The sequence below is a fragment of the Pinus tabuliformis genome, chromosome 1_1 (assembly GCF_031772625.1).
Source record: "Pinus tabuliformis cultivar Carrire ecotype Pingquan chromosome 1_1, CPIR1, whole genome shotgun sequence".
Taxonomy (NCBI): Eukaryota; Viridiplantae; Streptophyta; class Pinopsida; order Pinales; family Pinaceae; genus Pinus; species Pinus tabuliformis.
Window position 1 is genome coordinate 579,100,724 of NC_142297.1, and position 17,277 is coordinate 579,118,000.

Sequence of the window (17,277 nt, forward strand, 5' to 3'; positions counted from 1 at the left end):
CTAGATTCTCAGAGAGCTTCATGCAACTCTGATTGTCACAGTGTATCAGAGTGGTCTCCATCCTCTGCATGAAAAGTTCTACAAGCAACTTCCTCATCCAAATAGCTTCACACACTGCCAAACTGGCATCCTTGAACTCGGCCCCTGCTAAATTGAGTGCAACTGATCTTTGCTTCTTGTTGAACCAAGAAAGAAGCAGTGATTGACCCAATGTTGAAGACGCAACCTAAAGTGTTCTTCTAATCTGTGGAACTCCCTGCCCAATTTGCACTTGAGAAGCCCTCAAGCCTCACTCCATCAACCTATCCATAATCCATAATCCATAATATGTCGTACCTCTAAGATACCTCAGTATATGCTTCACAGCGACAATGTAGCGTCTACTCGCTTTGCTCTGCTAGCCTCCACCTTCCTCCAGTTTGTGACTAAAGGGGTGATCATGGGCCTGCAATCCTGCATATGAAGCCTCCTGAGAATCCCTGTAGTGTACTTCCCCTGTCCCAAGAAGATATCCCCAACACCCTACCATACCTCCAACCCAAGGAAATAATGCATAAGCCCTATATCCTTAATCTCAAATTCCTTTGCATGATCTGCCTCGCAATCCTGGATCAAGTTGTCAACTCTAGGCAATATTAGATTGTCAACATAGAATACTAAAATGAGCAAAAGTCCTCCAATCATGACATAGTACAAGTTGGCATTTGCCTCATTCTTACTGAAGCCCAATCCTCGAAGGTAGTTGTCAATGTGAGTGTGCCATGCTCTCGATGTCTGCTTGAGCCCATACACAGCTCTCTTCAGCAAGCAGACATGAGTGTCACTACTAAAAGTCTCAAACCCCTCTGGATGCTCCATATAAATCTCCTCCTCAACCACCTCGTTGAGGAATGTTGTCCTCATGTTCATCTGGTGGATCCCCCACCCCATTCTCCAGAATCACCCTTTTGGATGAATAATGTGCCACTGGAGCGAGTGTCTCATCATAGTCGATGCCCTCCACCTATGGGAAGCCCTTGGCCACAAACCTGGCCTTGTGCTTCTCCGCACTTTCGTCTTCTTCATGCTTCACCTTGTACACCAAACATGACCCTACTGCTAATTTCCCCTCTACGAATTTTCCCTCTGGTCATGGCACAATCTCCCAAACACCATTCTTCATGATGGAGTAATATTCCTCCACCATGGCATCCCGCTAAACCTGCTGAAAGGCTAGCTCCTCACAACAATAAGGCTTTGTGTCCAATAACTCGATCATCAATGCCATATATTCGGTGTACCTTTGTGGCTGCTTTCTCTACCTACACATAGAGAAAGGAGTCTCAACTCACTCTTGGGCCTCCTGAATCAACCTCTTGGCCCACTTGGCTCCCTTCCTACCTGTGTTGGGGGTCACTGACTAAGTGGTTGCCTCCACTCGTCCACTTGGCTCCCTTCCTCCCTGTGTTGGAAGTCAATGACTGAGTGGTTCCCTCCACTCGTCCTGGTATCTCCTCCCCATATTGTGCTAACTTGTGGTCATCTTGTTGAGCGGCCCTCTTGCCACCTGGCTGAGACTCAATCTATGATCCTGGTTGAGGTTCCTTCTTGGGAGCGGGTAACTCCTCCTCACGTACTCCAACCTGCTCTCACTCTAAGGACTCCCTCAGAGCTCGGTCCTCCTCAAACCTCACGTCTCGCCTAATAATTGTCTTCTTGAGTGATGGTATTTACAACCTTTATGCCTAAGTTGTCTCACAGTAACCCACGAAAATTTCCCTTTTCAATTGTGGGCTCCAGCTTCTTGCTCTCTTTGGACACATGGAAATAAACTTTTGGGCCAAAGATGCAGAAGTGAGAAACATCAAGCTTCTTGCATGTGAGAGCCTCCTCTAGTGTAACTCATCCAAGCACCCTGTGTGGGCTCTTGTTTTGCAGAAACACTGCAATGTTGCAAGCCTCTACCCATAAGAACATAAGCAATCCCTGGACATGCAACATGGCCTTGGACGCTCCAACTATGTTGTGATTCTTCCTCTCAACCAACCCATTCTGTTGAGGGTTATGGTGTGTTGCCAGACCTCTCCTATTGCCCTCCTTGGCACACATGTCCCTGAAAGCATTGGAGACATATTCTCTACAACTGTCACTTATCAATGCCTTAATCTTCTTCCCGATCTAGTTTTCTACCAAGGCCTTACAATCCATGAACTTGGAGAAGACCTCTTCATAAAGAAGATCCATGTTTTTACAAGAATAATCATCTATGAAAATGAGATTATTCCTGTGTCTCATGAGAGATTGAGAAGAGAAGGGCCCACATACGTTTTAATGTACCAGCTCCAAAATCCCTTTGGCTCTGATATCTCGGCCCTAAAAAGATGACTTCACACACTTGCCAATTGTGCAACCCTTGCACACATCATCTACTCAAATAGGCCATGTGGCTATTTGTTGAAGGATCTTCAGCGCCACATGATGCAAGGGCCCCATGCATCCGTTCCAAAGCTCCCCCACATCTCTACTATGCGCACTTCATGCCTCGCTACTCAAGGTTGTACATGTCTCGCCCTGCAACCTGTAGAGATTCTTCACCCTCACACCAATCTACTTCATTGATCCAGAAGTTAAGTGCTTGAGGTAAGCCTTACCTCTAATGAAGATAACAGCATAACCCTTGTCCTCTAGGGTAGCCACTAAAACAAGGTTCTTCTTCAAGCTTGGAACATAGAGGACATCCCTGACATGGAGAGAGCTCCCATACTCCCTCTCAAAGCTAACAATTCCAACTCCCCTAGTCAAGTACTTGCCATCATCTCCTAGCTCAATGTGAAATTGCATGTCCTTCTCCTCCAACTGGTTGAAATACTCCTTATTCCCAATCATGTGGAAGGATGCTTCAGAATCAATATACCATACACTTAGTGGCATAATTCCCGAACTCATGGCAAAGGAAGCACTTGATCTTGCCCAGATCTTTCTTCTTCTCACCCTTTTGACTGGACTCGGCCTTACCTTGGCCTTTCTTTCCCTTGGCCTTGTTGCCTTTGCCTATCACGGCAAACTTCTCCTCATCCTCCGTCTTTGCTGGTCTTCCAACTCGTCCCTCTCTGGATTTCTTCTTGAAAGCAGTTTGACCACAACCTTTCCCAACTGGGAAGATTGTCTCTGCCACTGAAATTCTCCCAAGACTTATGAAGTCCCGGATGCACAAGGTCACTATCTACTACAGTTTCGCCCACTCTAGCTAGTTCATCCCAAACCTAGGTGAACATGGAAAGATATGTAATGATGGGCTCTCCTTTACTCATCTGAATACTTCTTAGTTTCTCCTTCAAGGCATGCTTCTTGGCATCACTGGAACTGTGGTACAGATCCAAGATGCCTTTCCACGTCTCATATATTGCCTTCTTCCCATGGAGATGATGGATAATATGGTCTCTGACCCCCTCAAGAATGATCTTCTTGGCCTTGGTGTCATTCTTGTTATGCTAGATCAACTATTGGGCATCTTAAGGTGGGACTATTTGATTCTTTGCAAATTCTAGCACCCCATTATCTTCCAACACCACTGAGATCCGCTCGCTCCATGAGCGGAAGTTAGAGGCTCCCTCTAAACAGTGAAATGCCCTCAGTCCTTGGAATGACATCTTGCCATCCAAATCAAAACTCTAGCACGACCCTCCTACTTGAACTGCACTCTTCACTCGCTGAACAATTTGGTGTTTGTCTTTATGTTGAACTCTACTCTAATACCATGTTAAATTTCTTGAAACTTTGCAACTACTTAGATGAATCACTAAAAACTAGGCAACTGAAAACTGAAACCAAATTTACTTTCACCAAGATACAAAGTTTCTTAACAAACTATAAGCAGCGCGGAAAATAATTGAGAGATAAAAATCATATTCACACAAATTGAAACACTTGTTTACCCAAGAAACACGAAAGAGAAAACCTACTTTCTTTGTTGTGGTATTTTATTGATTATTCTTCAACAATTGGATCTATTACAAAGCAATTTGTCTCTGAGAACACAATCTGTTGAACTAGCCTTGAATTCCCTACAAATCCCTCGATCCCTGCCCCTATTTCCTTGCACACTGGACCTCTTATTTCCTTGTGCGCTTCTCCTATTTCCTAGCGTACAAGGGAGCTCATTTCCTAGCACAATCTTCTCCTATTCTTTAGCACACAAGCCTCCTAAATTTGTGCGCACTTGCTCGTCAAGAATACGCACTCTACAATCAAGGATGATCTCACAAATTTGTAATAATCTTGTGCCTTTGTCCTCCTCTTTATAGGCCCAATTCAAGCACGCAAGTAGGCCTAACTCAATTTACAATCTCGGGTTGTGATTGCGAGTTAACTGAGAGACTAGAGTTCCAACTTATTCTCTCTCCAATCAACACTGGAGTCATAACTTGTTCTCTCTTTACTCAAGATTGAAGACTTCCTCATTTTAACTGAACTTGTAACTGCCACCTCATTCTATATTCAAACTAAAGAAGACTCCACATAACTAAAACTCCAACTCTACGCATGCTATCTAGATGATCATTCCAGTAAACTAGAAATAAACTCATTGTAACTGAAGTCTATCTCATGAGCTCACACTCATGCTAGAGAAAGACAAATCGAGGTCTTCACTGGCTAAGACACAAGCCAAAAGACGTACATTTTCAACAATGTATGGGTCTATCTGGGCTACCATTGATAACAAATGGTATAATCAACTCCATCACCCAAAATATGCAACTGTATATTTCCTGAAACCAAGGTGTCATTAGAAAGATGACTTTGGAGAATATGAAACCAGGAAGATCAAAGATGGATTGTATCAGTGGCTAGCACACAAGGTCCTCGTCGTTCGATGACAACTAGTGGCTAGGAAAAAATACTTCAATAGATCACTATTTTCAACAAAGACACTAGTACTTTTGTCAAAAACCTAGCAAAGATTGCAAGAGATGTGAAACAAGCAAGCAATTACAAAGTTTTTTAAGTTCAATTATTTAAATACTTGAATTTCTAGCGAGAATCACAAACTAATTTGTTGAATTAACTAACTTTGTATTTGGCTATCATGATTTAATCATTTATCGCAACACATTGGAGGGATTCATTTGGTAGCCATTTTCCTCAACTACAAAAGTCTGCAATTTCAATCCAGAATCAAACTTCCAATGCTTCTAAGTATGAGCACAACTAGAATATCTTTATGCGCATTCTCATGATGATGAGAAACCATTTCAAACAACAACTAAATGATCTCATCTTCATGTAGTACAACCTCCAACTAAGGCAAAACCAATTGCAAAATAAAAGACCTGATTGTTAAGATTTCTAGCTTGGGAGGTACTTCAAACCCTAGGCTAGTGGGTTTTGGAGGAATGGGCACACAAATATGGTTTGTGGACTTAGAACCCAAGCTTGGGGTTTTGTACCCAAAGGTGTAGGGCCAAAACCATGATGAGATGTGATGACTTGGCTCATGGAGGACATAGGGCATCCTTAAAGGAGGAAGAATCCATTTCAAGCACCATGAAATGCCTTGTAAAAAAGGAGAGAATAATTTTTTGAAGTTTGGTGTGGCCTTGTGAACCAAAGTTCAAGTCGGATTTGACTTAGTAATGCCCAAAGGGCTAGTTGTTGCACACGCTAATGATTATATAACTGGAAGTGAGAAGCCTCATTTTTCGTCAACCCAACAGCAATCGTCATAAGTAAAGAGCATTTGAGGCAGTCACGACAAGGAAAGGACAGGGCCAAGTGAGTTTTCGGTATATTTTGGTGTTTTGGATAAGGTCTGAATTGCAGGAGGAGGTTGGTCGTGATAGTGGAGGGCCTCACTAAGAGTTTTGTGCATGCGTTGAGGATTGTCCCTCCTTTGAACAAACCCGAAATCTCCAAAGCAACTGCAAGCAGGACCGAGACCTAGAATGGTTGGTCTGCGATCAAAAAAGGGGTCTTCAAATCTGAGGTAAGTGCTCTTTTAGTTAATGATTTTCTAGGTGGTTGGAACATACTAAGCGCAAATTCATCATCAGCAATTGCACATATGCCAAGGTCAAGAGGAGCAATAGAAGGTTGTAGGACAAGGTATGTCATCTTCTTGAATTGATGTGATTTGATAGTGGATGTTGTCCTAGTGCACGACATTTGTTGGAGCAGCCAAAAGAGCAGGAGTTAGGTGGGTTGTAGTGGATTACTCCAAGCCCTAAGTACACTCGCTTGAAGGACTAAGAGGACTATTAGAAGAGGTAGAAGTGGGTGAGCTCAAGATTAATTCTTGAAGGTTAAAGAAAGGAGGTCAAGGGAGCAGATCACATTGGCCCAAGTTAATTGTTGGAGAAGGACATCTTGTAGTGATATGTGGCAACCCTTCATGCCCTAAGTGTGTCTTCATCAGGGAGCACAGGAAGACACTAGTGGGAATATAGTCCTTAGGAGTTGTGAACAACTCGACAGGGGTCTCAATGTGCTAATGCATTGAAGGACTAACGATCAGCTAGAGAGCAGGTGAAATGTGTTCAGTGACCTAATGGAGCAGGTTCATTCATAGAGGCAGAGTTGTGTTGTTCCAAATCGGGAGCCAAAGGACCAGGCAAGTGTGTTCAGGGTACGACCAAGGGGAGTTGAGAGAGCATGCTACATCAGACAGATGGTCAATATATCTTGTTCGGGTAGTTTTGGTTGTCATAGTTGTTGACACCAAGTCCCAGTTGTAGCCTTGTATCAATGAATGTATGTGGGCCATTATCCCTGGTATGGGAGCCCTAGACAGTTGTATTATCAGTTTGTTAATATAACAAAGTTGGGCAGTTAAAATTTGTAAAAAGTTGTCTATATTTGTGCATGTGTTGATTTATTGCTATATTATGTTCCACTGTGCAAAGTAGTTTGTTGTGATACTTGGATTGGTAGCGTCAGTTATGTAAGATTCTAACCTAGACTCCAATATCGTGGAAAATCAACATGGTATCAGAGCTACTTTGAAGGGTCAGTGAATCAGAGTGTGCACAGGGAAGTGGCTCAGAGGGAGTTGAGTTTGTCTAGATCATGGATCAAAGGGTTCAACTAAAGACATGGAGATGTGGTCTTGACTGGCTTGGCAGTGAGGTTGGTTGGGAGTTTTGGTAGATAGGTGGTGAACCTGGTGAACAACAGTTTGTTGTAGCGCAGGTTGTTGACCATGGACTTCCTATGACTTGCCATGGATCACTCGGACAACTCGAGGATTGCTTTGGCATGGACGAGATTGGTATGATCAAGATCATGGTTTTAAAAACTGATCTGTATGAACCAAAAACACGTCAAACCGAGCGGTTCATTGGCTAAACCAACCGAACCGGTCAAAAAACCTAGTTTGGTGCGTCATTCGCCCTTTTTTTAGACAAATCAGGCATAAACCAACTGGTTTATGACGGAACTAGCTGGTTTATGATGGAACCAGCCGTTTTCCCATAAGCCGGCCAGTTCCGTCATAAACTCGTCAGTTTATAGGAAGATTGGTCGCAGACCCACCAGAAGCATTCTTGGAGGCTTGTGAGGTGGTTTGGAGGGAAAATAAGGGTTGTTTCCCTCCAAAAACAACCCCTCCAAGCCAATAAAAGGAGGTCTCCCCTCTCATTTGCCTCACACATCTCATTTGGAGTTTTTGTGAGCTTCATTGTGAGCTTGGAGAGTGTTGAGTTTTTGTTGGAGTAGTGGAACAACAGAGAGTTTGAGCTAAGTAGTAGCCACCATGCCTCCAAAAGCCAAGGATATTGCATGGACTCATTGTGATATGATTGAGGGCAAAATGATCTGCAAATATTGTCAACAATCTATTGAAGCAGGGGGTATTAACAAGTTCAAGCAACACTTGGTTGGGATAGGAGGCCACATAAAGCAATGTGGAGCACCAAATGAAGTAATAGGGCATATTAGGGTAGAATACCTTCAAAAGTTTGAGACTCAAGTCATTGAACCAACAGAGAAGTTTGTGACTCAAGCAATTGCAAAGTTTGGGAGTCGAGACTCAACCATCTGAGTTTGATCGCGAAGAGAAGTTTCAAGTGATAATGTTCATCACTAATATCATATATGTAGACTTGTAGTAGGCCAGTGGCCCCATAGCTTGTAGGCTTTGTTTTTGGACTCTAGATGCCATTTAGAGCCTCAATGATTATATATTTTGTTGTTGATATATATTGCACTTGGTGCCATTTTGATTTATTCACCTTTACATGGTATATATATGAGCAAACTTTGAATATTTTGTGTCTATTGGTTTGAAATCATGGTTTTAAATCTTAAAAATAGTTTTTTTCATTAAAAAATATTTATTTCATGTGTTTTTTCAAAACCAGTGCATTGAGATCTAACTAGTCCCAATTTGACCGGTTTCGGTTTGAAACCTAGTTTATTAGGTGGACCGGCCCGGTCATCGGTTCCGATTTGAAACCCGGTTTATTAGGTGGACCGTTCCCATCCCCGGTTCCTGTTTTTAAAACTATGATCAAGATTGCTTCACGTGACGGATAGGATGTTGGCAGGCTAGTTTCTTCATTGGATCGTGATGTTGCATATCCAAGATTGAATGGATTTGCACAAGTTGTGTTTGACCCGTGAGGATGAGTGCTATGAAGATGGCCCTTGTTTGACCACAACTCAGAGTGACCTTGTAGGACACGAGTTCAGTAGCAAGTTGAGCCAGTGGAGATCATGTAGACTCGGAGGGAGTCTAGCTTCAGAGGGAGCATCCCTACGGAAGTGTTGAGGTCTTTAGATTCAAATGAGATGAGGCAAAGGCACTACCGAGATAATGTGGTTCATTCTATAGAGTATGTTGTAGTGATGGACGCGAGATGGGCTAGTGTCGCCGGTTATGATGGTGGAGACTTCCTAGTGTTGGAAGCACCTCCCTCGTTAAGAGGGAATGTTGAGATAGCTTAGTAGGTACTCCAAACCCTAGACTAGTGGGTTTTGGAGGAATGGGCACACAAATATGGTCTGTGGGCTTAGAACCTAAGGTTGGGATTTTGTACCCAAAGGTGTGGGACCAAAACCATGATGAGATGTGATGATTTGGCTCATGGAAGACATAGGGCATCCTTAAAGGAGCAAGGAGCCATTTCAAGCACCATGAGATCCCTTGTAAAAATAGAGGAAATAATTTTTTGAAGTTTTGTGTGGGCTTGTGCAACAAAGTTCAAGTTAGCTTTGACTTAGTAATGCCCTAGGGCTAGTTGTTGCACACCCTAATGATTTGTATAAATAGAAGTGAGGAGGAGCCTCATTTCTCATGAACCAAGTGCAATCATCATAAGTAAAGAGCAGCTAAGATAACCGCAGCAAGGAAAGGACATGGTCGAGTCTAAGTTGCACGAGAACGGATACGATACGAGGTTTGAAACGGATACGACAAATTTTCAAAAAATTTGGATACGATACGGCAGGAAACGGACATAATAAATAAATATATATATATATATACATATATATTTTTTTTAAATAAAAATTTCATATTATCATTCATATTTCAGAATCTAAATTAGATATAAAGACTAAAAATAGTAAATACATAATCAATTATCATCTATAACCTATCATGATTCATCATCATCAATTCATCATATGCCATAAACATTATCATCATCATTAACGATTATTATAACACTCGTGATTCAAGTTTCAAGTTTCAACATATCATCAAGTTATAAACATGACAAGTTACACAGACACCATCATTACCAAAATTGATAATGCATGCTAATTACTACATAGTACAAAGTACAAAATGAACTATGACTGGTAGTCTACTATCATTATTCATAATTCATATGGTTGTTCAAAATTTTAACATTAAAACACCATCATAAATTACATTTACATATCATCAAATATGTCTTCATTCATGCCACTATAAGATTCCACATCCTCTCTAGGAGTGGGACTAGGAACATTGCTGCCATGTCCACTTGAAGATCCACCTATTGGTGACTCCGCATCAAACGAATTCATATGAGACATGGCATTCAATGTCATATCCAAGTCGGGCAACTCTGGTTCCACATCCCATAATCTGGTGGGCCCAAATTTGTATTCATCTCTCTTGTGTGACAAAAGGCGAAGGTTTGAATGAACATACACTAGTCCCTTAGCCTTCTTAGAGCCCAATTTGTTTCGCCTCACTGAATGGATGAAGCCGTATATACTCTAGTTCCTTTCTGCTGAAGAGGAACTACCAACCTGTGACAAAATCTTGATGGCCAATTTTTGGATATGTGGAAGTGCTCCACCATAGAAGTTCCACCACTCAATTGGACTTAATCTGGTCTTCTCCCACATACACTCAATATCACAACCCCAACCCTCTAATCCCACAAAATGAGAAAATTGTGCACGAATCCGAAGCCCAATTTCGGGATCTACAAAAAGCTTTCTAAAAGCATTTTTAAATCCTTCCGCGACTTATGGGTATTTGTTTGGTGCACTTCATTCTGGATCACGTAGCAACTCTGCAGCATAATATTTTGGATTCACTGCATAAGCCAAAAGATGCAATGGGGTGGTCATCTTGTTCCACCTTTTGGTCAATATATCTTTTACTTCTCTATAAAAGAATTCAAGGTCATTCTCCTTGGCATTTATAACCAACCTTATCTTCTCTATCATGGAATCAATGCCCTCATACACCTCTCCCAAATTAGGCATATCTGTGTCCAACATACGGAGCAAATGCACAATTGGATTAGTAAATGCCAAGAGGTATTCCACCCTATCCCACCATTCATCATCAACAACCAACCGTTTCAATGCTTGTGCTCTATCAGATTGGGATTGCCTCCATTGATTCCAAAGATAACTGCATACCATTGATTGTAATGCATCTTTCACCTGCATAAGCCTTGATAAGACTATGATGTGAAAAGAAAATCGAGTCTCGACAACCTGCACGTGTCAAATTGCCAATGTTTCAAATTTCAACAAATTAAAAATCATAATTTGATTGAATAACTATTATGATTCACGAATCATGACATTTGAGAATCCAATTTAGATATTTGAATTTAGAGTCAGAAATTAGAATTTATGAAATATTTAATAAACTTTAAAGTATAGATACCTTAAGGAGCTCCAACTTAGCAAATTCCCTGTAGATGCCTTGGGACATGTGGTGGTTTGTGACAAAGGGTTGAATTTCTTTTGCATTTTCAAAAATAACTCGAATCCACTCAATTTGCTTCCCCATCTTGCTCAACATGAGGTTCAATGAATGTAGTGCACAAGGGGTCCAAAAGATGTGTTGATATTTGCCTTCAATAATTAGGCATGCTGCTCTACACACCGTTGCATTGTCAGTTATTACCTGGATAACATTTTCAGGCCCCACCAATTCAATTGCTTCAATCAAGATGTTAGCAATGAATTGAGAATCTTTCATCTGCCCCTCAAAAACATTGCCCCATGTGGGCTCTGAGCACTCGCATTGATCAAAGGCCTATTTCTTTGATCTTTCCAACCATCAGAAATGATGGACACCCCTGAAATGAGCCATGAATCATGAATGGGGCCTAATTTAGCCTCCAAATCTAACTTTTGAGCACTCAACAATGTGGTGTGTACCTTCTCATATCCAGGGCTCTTGTACCCTCTTGGGGCTTCATTCACTGTTTTTACCATCTTTGCCCAGTAAGGAGATCGCACAAGGTTAAAGGGAAGACCATTTGCATAAATGCATTGGGCTACAGTTGCATCTGCTATCTCTCGAGCATCATTATTAAAACTCTTTTCAAGCGGTCCCAAATTTGACCGCTTTGAACCAACAATTCCATGAGAATGAAGTGGAGGCTTTGATGAAGATGCTCCCAACCTTGTTGGGTGTTTTAAATGGGAGGCAGGATTTGCCTCATTTGCTTTAGCATCTGCCTTGTCTTGTTCTCTCTGATATTTTGCAATTTTTACCTTGCTTAAACCATTTCCATCTATCCCATTCTCTTTAGGTGGGCCACTGCATATTCGAACCCCATTGCCTTTTAACCCAAGCAAATGTGCTTTAACCCATGTGTATGATCCCTTATACTCCTTTTTACACTCACTGCAAACCCATGCCAATGATCCACCTCCTTGGATCTTCCCAACAGTAGATACATATTTCCAAAGTGGTGACTTTGGATCAATTTTAGGGGTTGATTCAATTTCCTGTGCCACTTCCTCTGCCTCATGAATGGTTGAACTTGAAGTTGCCATGAATGATGATGCTGATGATGTAAATGAAATTGAAAAAGAAAATTGACAAATATCATTATATCATATATGTATTTCAAAAGTTCAAAAGTTAAAACTTAAAACAAGTTACAATTTAGTAATTTACAACTGTTCTTATGGATACTGTCCATATGATGAGGTGGCATTATGACTAGTGATGGAAAAGCAAACAGGTAGAAGCTATTTAGTATTAAGTTTTATCACATTTTCAGGAAATATGTCAGCTTGAGTAACTCATTCATTGGCGAATAGACTGTGATCTGTCAGACTTGGAACAAGAAGAAGTGAGCAGAACTCAGGAGCCCCACAAGAGAAAAGAAAAATAACAAAAATTCCAGTCACAGCTAATCAAAAATGTAACAACATTCATAGCATATATAACCTGACCGTTGAGATATTCAGGTAGGCCATATTTATTGCTTCTCTTTCCATTTTAGTAAAGTTAAGCACGATAATGACAATAAAAAAGTTAAAAACACATTTTGAACAAGGAATCAACTACCTACAGAAAACTTATCAACCCCGATCTAGTATCAACACATCCCTGCTTAGGTACCTGTATAGAGTGCTAGAGCCAACTCCTTTTTCCTCAAAAATCTCAAGTTTCCATACAAGATTTCCATCTAATTGGAATTCAGGGACTACTAGTTTTTTTATGTGGCAATTCAGGAAACCATCCAGATATCTAGGTCAATCTCAAGCAATCTGCAGAAGATGGTCTAGTTAATGAAAGACAACAAATCCCACATAGGTTCTAGTACCAATCAACAATGAGTTCATGGTCATTGGTGAAAAAAGCTACCTAGAGCCTGAAAACAAATAATTGCCTAAACAGTTCACAAAATGAAATGATTCTATGGAAAATGCATTTGCCAAAATGAAGACCCCTAACCCCTAACAAGTCAATGCCAGGGTATATGTGCCTCAGATCAAGAATCACAGATTTCAGGTCATGAAAGAATCTACTATCTGATCTCTTCCGACTTTTTCTCTGTTTTTATTGCTTTATCATTATACTTGAAGATATTTCTCTCAGAAGATACATCAAGAACCCCTTTGGTAGGTTGACCATGCTAATCTGTCTTTCAGTTTTGGTCACCAAGGGAAAAAAAGATTTTTTCACTTTATCTCAGTAACTAATCAAATTTTAGAATGACAAAATGGATCATTGTTGAGAAGCTCCAGTAGTACCTCTACCCCTGCCACCTGATGATGCTGACCTAAACAAAGTCCAGAGTTAGGGATGAACCTTATCAAGAGTAAAGGGAATGAGGACCTTCAAGAGGAAGAATTGGTTGTAGATAACAATTCTAATGAGAACAGCAGCAATTGGACTGACTGCATTGTTCAATCTGAGCCTTGTAATATGCACCTACAAGTTAGCTAAGTAAAAGGCAGTGGTTTGTTATATTAGTGCTTGGAACTCTTTGTGATGCTTAAATCAGCACAGCTGGTGTTTCATCAACTAGTGGATCTTTTTTAAACAAAAGAGGATTTTTTCATAATTTAGATTGATGTATTTGAAATTTCGTGGAGAAAAGAGTATTGTCACAAATTTCGTGTGGGATTTTCTATTTTCGTGAGGATATTGTAGTTTTCATTGCACAAATTTTGACAACACTTAGTGCAGAAAAGTGACTGACCTCGCGGCGTCGGGCGTAGAAGAACAGTTCTATCTCAACTCTCGAGATGAAGAACATTTTTGTCTCGACTCTCGGCAGCGATGAAGAACAGTTTTGTCTCGACTCTCGGCGGCTTCCACGATTTTTCTTCATGTAATGGCAGCAACAGGTCCACTTGGCTCTCAATTGGCAAATGCAACTGTCCACTCGGTGGCAAATGCAATGGTATTAACTCTTGCTCTCGGCGGCAAATGGCAACTCTCGGTGACTTCCAATTTGCAAATGAAATGATATGATGTTAAGTTTTAGGTTTAGTAATGCTATTAAATTTTAGGTTGCGTAGTTTTAAGTTAAAACAAAAACCGGTTAGCTGTTCTCGGCGAGAAAATGCGGCCATTCCTCGAAAACATTTTTTTCAAACAAAACGTATCACGATTTTATAAATTTGTTTTATATTTTTTTAAATACATTTCAAAATGGCCTAAAACGTTTCCTTTTTTTTTACAACAACAAGTTTTTTCTACAAAAACGCCTTAAAAACAGGTGTGAAAAAAAAGCTTCTCGTTTCCAGAGATAATTAAAAAAACAAACAAACAAACAAAAATGTTTTTCCGGCATTTCATTCGCAGATCCGGATCTGAAACGGGAAAACGTTGTTTTGGGGTTTAGGGTAACCATTTTTGACAACTTAGGGTGGAGTGAGTTTTTGGTATATTCTTGTGTTTTGGACAGGTCTGAATTGCATGAGGAGGTTGGTCATGATAGTCGAGGGCTTCTCTAAGAGTTTTGTGCATGCATTGAGGGTTGTCTCTCCTTTGAATAGACCTGAAATCTTCAGAGCAACTACAAGCAGGACCGAGCCCTAGAAAGGGTTGGTCTATTCAAAAGAGCATTGTAACAGGGTCCTAGAGTGGCTTGTGTAGTAGCGAAGGATTACAGGAGTATTAGCAAGGGACAATGAAGTGTTTGGGGTTGTGTGTGGGTTGGTTTGGTGCCCTAACCAGACCAAAGACTTCAGGACTATTGTAGCACAGTAGTCGGGCTTGGAGGCAACAGAAGGGGTCTTCAAATCTGAGGTAAGTGCTCTTTTAATTGATGATTTTCTAGGTGGTTGGGCAATCCTAGTTTGGACAGTGGTCAAAACACCCTAAGAGAAAATTCATCATCAGTAGTTGCACATATGTCATCTTCTTGAGTTGATGGAGTGCAAGAAAGTTGTTGGAGCGACCAAAAGAGTAGGAGTTAGGTGGGTTGAAGTGGCTCGCTCCTTGCCACTAAGTACATCCTCTTGAAGGACTAAGAGGATCGTTAGTAGAGGCAAAAGTGGGTGAGCTCAAAATTGATTCTTGGAGGATGAAGAAAGGAGGTGAAGGGTGCACATCACATTAGCCCAACTTCATTGTTGGAGAAGGACATCTTGTAGTGATAGTTGACAGTCCTCTGTGCCCTAAATGTGTCTTCATCGGGAAGCACAAGAAGACACTAGTGGAAAGAAAGACCCTAGGAGTTGTGAAGCTCGACAGGATTCTCGATGTGTTGATACATTGAAGGACTAACAATCAGCTAGAGAGCAGTTGGAGTCGTGTTTAGTGACCTAATGGAGTTGGTTCATTGATAGAGGCAGAGTTGTATTGCTGCAGATAGAGAGCCAAAGGACTGGGAGGGTGTGTCCAGGGTACGACGGAGGGGAGGTGAGAGAGCGCACTACGTCAGCCAAATGGTCAGTGTATCTTGTTCAGGCAGTTTGGTTGTCATAGTTGTTGACACCAAGTCCCAGTTGTAGTCTTGTATCAGTGGATGTATGAGGGCCATTATCCCTGGTACAGGAGCCCTCGACAGTTGTATTATTAGTTTGTTAATATTGTAGGATGGTGTTGTCATTGATGTCAACCCTAGAGTCTGACTGAGTTTGACTTTGACTAAAACACCAATCATCTATGTCAAATTGTTCATGAACACTTCTTAATAATTGTCGGATTACATCAAGTTGACAACTCCATTGTTGGATGGCTAAAAACCCCCAAGTCCTAGGGTTTGGGTTCCCTGGACTGAGGACATACCCCGACTTTTTCGAGGGTTTTTGAAGTGGCAAATCAACGAGTTTGGGCAGGAGATCCACATCATCAAGAAGATGTCTTCGGTGATATGTGTATGCCTCGAGTGGACTCTTGGTTTTAGAGACATTCATATTTGAAGTTTGTGACCCTAGGTCTCTAGGCTAAAACCCCAAGAGATGGTGACTTGGCCTATTTTCATTAGTTGTGGGCATCCGAATTAGGCATGAGGGCTCCTTGTCATTTTTTGTGGAAGACTTACCTTAAGAGAAGTGATCACACAACCATAGGACATGTATATGAACTATTGCTTCACTACAAAGGGTAAGAGGGCTTTCCTTAAAAATAAAGGTAATTAATCAAAGTATTTTATTAAGTTAGAAAACATTAATAAAATGAAAGAAGAGTGTTTTAAGCCGCTATTCTCCTCCAACATTCACTTAATAAAGCCTTATTAAAATAGACCTAATGCCCTCAAAAACATACTTAACATGTAAATGGTTTGCTTAGGAATAAAGGTGATTATCTAAGTGATAAGATAATAATAATTATTAAAGATAAAAAGTTGTTTGACTCTCTAACTTATTCTAACGTCTAACTTTGAAAGCCCCTAATTAGCCTAACCAAAAAAATATAAAAGGAGACACATTACCTTATTCCAAATCACATCAAATCTTCACGACATATGCTCTGAAATATTCGGACTAGATGTGATCTCTAAGGCAGAAAAAGTTCGGATCTCTGAGGCAGCTAACTAATTTCAGGCAGAGGTTAGGGTTAGGTTTGCTTATGGTTTTGGAGGTTTTAATGGAGGATCAAGATGTCAAGAGTGCGGCTTTAGGTCTAGTGATGAAATCTACTCCAAGAAGGCATGGTAATTTGTGAGATTAATTCCGCTCCAGGACAACAAATCTAGTTATCTCTCTAGGGTAAGTTTTTGTCTATTTGTTTTGGAAATTTGTTATCTAAGTGATAAGATAATAATAATTATTAAAGATAAAAAGGTGTTTGACTCTCTTATTCTAACATCTAACTTTGAAAGCCCCTAATTAGCCTAACCAAAAAATATATAAAAGGAGACACATTACCTTATTCCAAATCACATCAAATCTTCACGACATATGCTCTGAAATATTCGGCCTAGATGTGATCTCTAAGGCAGAAAAAGTTCAGATCTTTGAGGCAGCTAACTAACTTCAGGCAGAGGTTAGGGTTAGGTTTGCTTATGGTTTTGGAGGTTTTAATGGAGGATCAAGATGTCAAGAGTACGGCTTTAGGTCTAGTGATGAAATCTACTCCAAGAAGACATGGTAATTTGTGAGATTAATTCTGCTCCAGGACAACGAATCTAGTTATCTCTCTAGGGT

General features: G+C 40.7%; 1 protein-coding gene across 1 annotated transcript in view; it reads right to left on the reverse strand.

Annotated features, from left to right (window-relative positions):
• The window catches only part of LOC149214570 (uncharacterized), a 118,660-nt gene that overhangs the window by 64,079 nt on the left and 37,304 nt on the right, over window positions 1–17,277 (reverse strand). The gene's annotated exons all lie outside the window — the stretch shown is intronic.